This window comes from Guyanagaster necrorhizus (assembly GCF_019112545.1).
Source record: "Guyanagaster necrorhizus MCA 3950 unplaced genomic scaffold BT62scaffold_15, whole genome shotgun sequence".
Lineage (NCBI taxonomy): Eukaryota > Fungi > Basidiomycota > Agaricomycetes > Agaricales > Physalacriaceae > Guyanagaster > Guyanagaster necrorhizus.
The window spans coordinates 822,692-830,196 of NW_025064894.1; positions in this window are offsets into that span (position 1 = coordinate 822,692).

The window sequence follows — 7,505 nt, forward strand, 5'->3', positions numbered from 1 at the left end:
TAAGTGGAATCAATGTATGGCTCCATCCCTAAACCATGAAAGGAGAATGACTAAAGAGAGAGGACTAATCTATTATGATGGATGGATTTATATTCTCTGAGATCAGCAACTTTGTGGTGAAATCATCACTATATGTCATGATTGTGCAACTATGAGTCACCCAGAGATTGCTAAAACCAAGGAGTTAGTGTTACAGGAGTACTGGTGGCCAAAGATGGCCAAAAACATTGAACTCTACATCAAGGGGTGTAAAACATGCCAGCAGAGAAAATCTTCCACTCAACCACAGGCCACACCACTCCACCCAAATGAGGTCCCAATTTCACCATAAACCCACATCTCAGCAGATATGATTACTGGATTACCAGATTGTAACAGCTATGATGCCATCCTAGTCACCATCAACTGTTTCTTGAAAACAATCATCCTGATAGCATGCTCAACAGAGTTGACATCAGAAGGATAGGCAAAAATCCTGTGCAACAAAGTCTATACCAAATATAGAATGCCACAAGTGGTTATTTCAGACTGAGACTCACAATTCATCTCTAAGTTCCTTGATGACTTGTATAAACTCTTAAACATTTGGAGAAACACTACCATGGCCTACCATCTTCAAACTGATAGTCAGACTGAATATGTCAATCAGAAGGCTGAAAAATACCTCTATCTTTTTATCAACTACTGACAAGATGATTGAATGGAATGGCTGGCACTAGATGCATTCCAACACAATAATCATATCCATTCAGCCACTGGCAAAACACCCTTCTATGTTAACCATGGCTGACACTCCAACATATCACAGACAATCTGGATCCATACCACAACTCTCATCTCTACTGATTTTGCTCATACCATGATCATGATTCATGATGAAACATGAATCACTCTCAAAAAGGCCATCTTCATGATGAAGAAGCAATATGATAAACATCATCTTCCAGCCTGCTCCTACAATATCAACAATAAAGTCTGATTAGACACAACTAACCTATATTTTCTCTGTCCTAAACAAAAACTCTCCAACAAGTGAACTGGCCTATTCTCTATCCTTGCAAAGATCAGACATTCTGCCTATAAATTCCATCTCTCTTCCAATTGAAAGGTCCATAATATCTTCAATGAAACTCTGCTCACACCTTTTATTGCTCTGGCCTTTCCAAATCAGGAATGTCCTCCTCTCCTGCTGCCTGATCTTATCAATGATGAAAAACATTATGAAATTGATAAAATCTTACATCATAAACTGCAAAAAGTCAAAGCATGTGGTAATAGAATGACAGCTACAGTCAACTACCTTGTCAGTTAAAAGGACTATAGGTCTGAATCCAATCAATAGGTTAACAAAAAATGAATGACTGCAGATGATGCTATACATGACTATGAATTATCCTTTAATTAAGCCATCAGGATAATAGTCTTAAAGAGAGGGTAATGTTATGATTTTTCTGGTTTTTCTCACTTTCAACCTTTATTTATACTTAGTCAGAGCACCTAAAGACCAGTGCTTAAGACTGTGGGACTGGCTTAGTTATCATAACAAGTCCAGTTAGTCATTGTCTTTCAACACAATGATGTTGCTTGACAATGCACAACAAGACTTTTGTAGACAGTAGCAATACTCAAGAACAAGAAGCACAAAGACCACAATCAACACAGTTAGTAGTAGTATTTATATCATTATGAATAAACTGTATATAAGTAGGATAGCTCTCACTGGTATAACCTCAGCTTCAAGCTAAAGTTTACACATCTACCATTCTATTTTGAGTCAACTTGTATTGACCTTGAGATACAATACTATACAAAACATACATAGTGAGCTTGGGCATGATTGTATAAAGGCAATACAGTGCTTATTTATCATGTTTTTTAGTCATGTGTCACTTGGACTTAATAAAAATATCTGTAGACCTGTGTTCATCAGTCACTGACTGGAATTTAGACTACTAGACCATTCATTCTCTGCTACATGTGTTTTTCAGCAAGAAAAGATGCCAATTGATTGCAGGGTTGGAGTTGTTTTCAAAGAAATGTGAATCTTTCAAGATAGTTGTTATGCTTAGCATAAGGCAGAAAGTTTATTGTCTGTCCTGATAATGCTGTTTGTTACATATTCATGTCTCCACATGCTCATGTTCTTACCATAGATTTGTGATATTGGCTGGCTTGTTTTTTTTTTATTCTTATTCATAAAGAGAGAATGACATCTTGATTGGATTTTCTGTGGAATCTATGCTTGTTCTAGGAGTTGAGAGAATATAAAGAGTGATATTGGATGAGGAGTGTTCTTAAGAGTGAGGGGTTGGAGACAAAATAAGTTTTTGTTTGGACATCAAAGCTCTCTTGTGACAGCCCCTCAAGAGAAGCCATGCTTAAGCCACCACAGGTGTGAAATAGAAATCCAGTGGATTGGGAGAAGGAGCAAGAGGCATGGCCACATAAAGTTGAGCAGATAGGTGGAGGATATAGTTATGAGGAACATCAAAATAGAGTTTATAAGCATTGCTATACTATCTTCCTAGCAACTGAATCTCATAGTAAGAAAACCCAGCTATAGCAGCCAATAATGCAGCCTCATGCCAAAAACTATAGCCAGAGAAACTGGATGAGTCCAGCCTGAGAAGAGTAAGATGGTCCTTCAAAGTGTGCATGAATGCATTATAATGGAGTGGATCACAATTTATATCTGCAAACAGTGGGGCTTGGCCATTCAGAGGATGGATTGTAAAAAGATTCTTCAATGCTGATACTGCACATGTAGAAGATTCAGGTGTGATAGCAATCAAGACTGTGATGCCTTTTCTAAAGGGGTCAGTCTTCAATGCAGAGAGTGTAAGATGAATGTGAGATGGGTGATCAATGTCAGACAGAAACTGAATGGCATCTCTGATAACATGCACTGCAGGATTGAAAACTTTATTGTCTAACAGAGTGAATTCTCTACAACAGAGAAAAGCTGACCATGCAAGCTTGAATGCAGTATTGAAAATAGCATTATCAACATGTGAGGTGTTCCCTGCAATAGAAGACAATATTTATAGGATATTCAATGTGATAGACATCTTGGGATTCTGCTCTTGCCTACCATAGAAGTGCTTGATATCTCAAAGGAGGCACTGGACAGACAAAGACTTGCACTGATTGAAAGAAAGCTCTGCATTAATATGAAGTGAGTGCGATACACTAATATATGATTTGATGGTCTTTGGCATCAATCCTCTGGAGCCTAACCAGGCTGTCTATTCTATTACTGCAGTGATACTTGCTGGTAAGAATAGCCTGGAGAGTCTATGAACTCAGGATAAAGTCTGAAGAAGTCAATAAAGGATTTCTGTCCACTGGAGTATGTTTTTTAAGTGCTGGATATAAGGTCATGGAAGAGAAAGAATGTGACATGTGAAGAGTAGTGAGAGTGTGTTTTATAGAATGAAGATGAGACTTCATTGAAGAGGATTTCTTTTGAAGATTGAGTGCAAGTTGAAACATCTGGTGGTACTGAAAATGAGATGCTGCATCAGCAATGCTATTTTCAGCAGTAGGAATCCAAACTGAGTGTTATAATTTTCTCCATATCTTTTCTTTTTCTTATTTTATCAGAGCATCTATTTTATCTTGAGCACTTTCTCAAAGGGCATGAGAAAATTAGATAATCACAACAGACAGAACACTATTGTACTCAGTCACCTTGCCTACAGACAATTCCCTATTGTCTTACTCCCAATGACCAGGCAGAACCAGTATTGTAGCATAGAACAGTACAATAGGCAGTAGTTATATTTATTATAAGCTGAACAGTATATAAGTAGAATAGCTCTTGCTATAGTAGTCCAGCTTTGAGCTATAAGTTTATCTCACACTATCTTCTCTTGAGCCTAGCTTATCTCTAGCCTTGAAGCACTTCACCTATTAGAGCATATTTAGTTGTTAAGCTCAAGTGGCACATGACCAAAACATGTAATAAACAGGCACTGTATCAAGTTTATACAGTCATACCTGAATTCACTTGATGTGTCTATATGGTGTTGTATTCCAAGGCCTTTGCAAGTGGCTTGAGGTAGAAAGGTGAAGAATAAACTTTAGCTTGAAGCTGGGGATATACAGTGAGAGCTACACTACTTATATAACAGGTTAAATATATCTCTGCTAATTGTGAGTTTCTACACTATAGTGCTCCTTGTCCTTGAGCATCATTACTGTCTACAAAAGAGTATTGTTTGTCATTGAGGGTCATTATCACATCAGAGAACAATGGCAGACTCAGTCTATTATGGTGACTAAGCCTGTCCCACAGTCCTAAGTGCTGGATTAGGCACTCTGACTAAGCATAAATAGGAGTTAATCAAGAAAAAAAATGGAAAAATCATAATATTACTCTCTCCTTAAAACCATTGTCCTGATGGCTATTCAAGAGAGAGTTTGTAATCTCATATGGTCTTGTCAGCATTTATAAGTCACTCATTAACTCATTGATTAGATTCAGAGCTATAACTCTTCTAACTAATCAGATAATCAACAGTTGTGTGAATGCCTCCTCCTTGTGCATGAACTTTATGCAATTTGTGATTGAGAACCTGAGTGACTTCATAGTGTTCTTTACCATTGATCAGTTCAGAGTTCAGTGGAGGCAGCTGTATCTGGTTTGGGAAGGCTGGAGCAATATAAGAAGTCAGGAGGATTTTGTTAAAGACATTGTGAATTTTCCATATAGTGAGAAGATAAAGTTTATATGCTGAATTGCTGATTTTGGTAATGATAAGAAAGAGCCCTGAGCACTTATCAGTGAGTTTGTGTTTAGAGCAAGAAAGATGAAGATTTGTGGTGTTGAGCCACACCTTGTTGTCAATTGTATAATAGTGAGCAGGTGAACAATATTTGTCATACTGCTTTTTCATGGATGTTGCTGCTTTTTTGAGAGTAGCATGGGTTTTGTTGTAGATTCTAGTTATAGTGTATGCAAAATCAGAGGATACAGGGGTTGTGGTATGGATGCATTTGGTTTGTGAGATATGTAGATAGCAACTATAGTTTATTAAAAAAATGGGGTTTTTCCAGTGGCAGAGTGAACTTGGTTGTTATGCTGAAAAGCAGCTAGTGCAAGCCACTTTACCCAATCATCTTACCAATAATTGATAAATAGCTAGAGGTATTTTTTAATTTTCTGATTGACTCATTCTGTCTGTCCATCTGTTTGGGGGTGATGTGCAGTTGAAGCATTGCAGTGAATATTAAGAAGGTGGTATAAGTTGTCAAGGAATTTTGAGATAAATTGTGAGCTGTGATCAGAGATGATGACTTGTGGCATGCCATACTTAGTGTAGACTTCATCATGGATGATCTTGGTCCATTCTTCTAATGTTATTTCTGTTGAACATGCAATGGAGATGATTGCCTTTGAAAACTGATTGATAATCACTAGTATAGCATCATATCTGTTGCAGTCAGATAATCTGGTAACCATGTCTATCAAGATGTGGATCCATAGTGACTGAGAAACCTTGTTTGGGTGCAGTGAGACTGCATATGATTGGGTTGATGCCTTCCCATGCTGACACATTTCACACCCCTTCACATATTGCTCAATGTCTTGGCCCATCTTTGGCCACCAATATTCCCACAGGACTAATTCTTTTGTCTTTACAATCTCTAGATGCCCTGCCATCATATGGTTATGACAGGTGGTGATGATTTCACCCTGAAGTTGCTAGTCTCATGGAATATAGATTTGTCTATTATAGCAGATCATCCCTCCTTCCTTTATTATGTCTTGTTCATAGTTGAGGGATGGGGCCACTCATTGATCCCATCTACTGCTGTCTCTCATGACACTTTTGATCCATTTATGTATCTTCTCCTCAGTCAGCATCATCATCACTCAGAAATGTTTAGATTTTAATAGCACTACTCTCTTGTTGTCATCTCCTCTCTGGTTATAGTCCACTCATCAGCTAAGAAGATCAGCCTTCTTATTCATCATGCCAGCTTTGTGGTGGAGTGTGTAGTCATACTCAGAGAGTTCTGTTACCCAGTGTGCCTGTTATTGATTGAGCTTCTGAGGAAGTTGAAAATACCAGAGGTTCTGATGGTCAGTTTAGATTTCAAAGGTCTGGACTGTCCCAATCAAATAGTGATGCCATTCAGCTAGAGCCAGCAGTTCCTTGTTGTATATCTTGTAGCTGCACTCCATGATGGTCAATGCTTTTGAAAGAAATGCCACTGGCTGCCACTTTCCCTTCTGTTTCTGAGAAAGGACCATGCTGATAGCCTCTTCACTCAAGTCAGCTTCTACCCTGAATGTCCCTCCTTGTGTTAAGATGGCTAGGATGATATCCTCATCCAGTCATTGCTTGAGATCATCAAATGTGGCTCATTGAGAGTTTCCTCAGTTTCAGGAGGCATTGCTGGTTAATTGCATCATAAGCCATATGATCTTGCTGTAATCTCTTATGAAGTATCAATAGAAGTTAGTGAATCTCAAAAAGAATTACAACTTCTTCTTCTTTATCAGTATCAGCCATTCTGTTACTCTGGCCACCTTAATTGGGTCCATTCAGATGCTTCCTTCACTGATGATGACTCTGAGGTATTCTGTCTCTAGTACCTCAAATTCACATTTCTCCACTTTAAGGAAGAGTTTGTGCTTTCTCATTAGTTTGAGAATCTGTCAAACTAATCATTGATATTTGTCACATTTCTTAGACATGATGAGGATGTCATTGAGGTAAATTGTTACCTTCCTAGTGGCAATGAGATTCTTGAAGATATTATTTATCATCTACTGAAAGGTTGCCAGCAAGTTTGTGAGTCCAAAGAACATTATAGTCAGTTCAAATAGTTCTCAGTTGGTTCTGAATGCTGCCTTCCATTTGTCACCCTCTTTTATTTGTATATTGTTATACCCCTATCTAACATCCAGCTTGGTGTAATATTGTGCTCCTCAAATTTTGTCCATGAGCTCAGAGATGAGAGAAAGGGAATAATGGTTTTTAATCATCATCTCATTCAGCTTTTGATAGTCTTGGACTGGTCAAAGCTTTTCATCCTTCTTTTTGACAAAAAAGAAGGGAGAGGCCATTAGCAACTTGGAAGGCCAGATCTGCCCACTGGAGAGGTTTTTATCCAGGAACTTGTCAAGCTTCTGTTGCTTCAGATTACTAAGAGGATATGTCTTACAATCCAGATTTGTGTTCACATTTGGGATTAGTTCAATCATATGATCTCAAGGCTTTGGTTTTGGCAACTCATCAAAACTCTCCTTACTGAACAGGTCCTGATAATCTCAGGCTCACTCAGATATCATTTCTTTGAAAGTCTTCTTCCTCTTTCCTGCATTAGCCTTTGCAGCTAAGTTATTAGCATGGTGCATGGCATGAATATACAATGCCTGCTGCATATTTATAGTGAGGATGGTTTCACCATCTTCTATTTCTTCATCCCATTAGTCTTTGGGATCTTCATCTGGCAATTTGAAGGGGATCTTCTGACATTGGCATCTGGCAAAT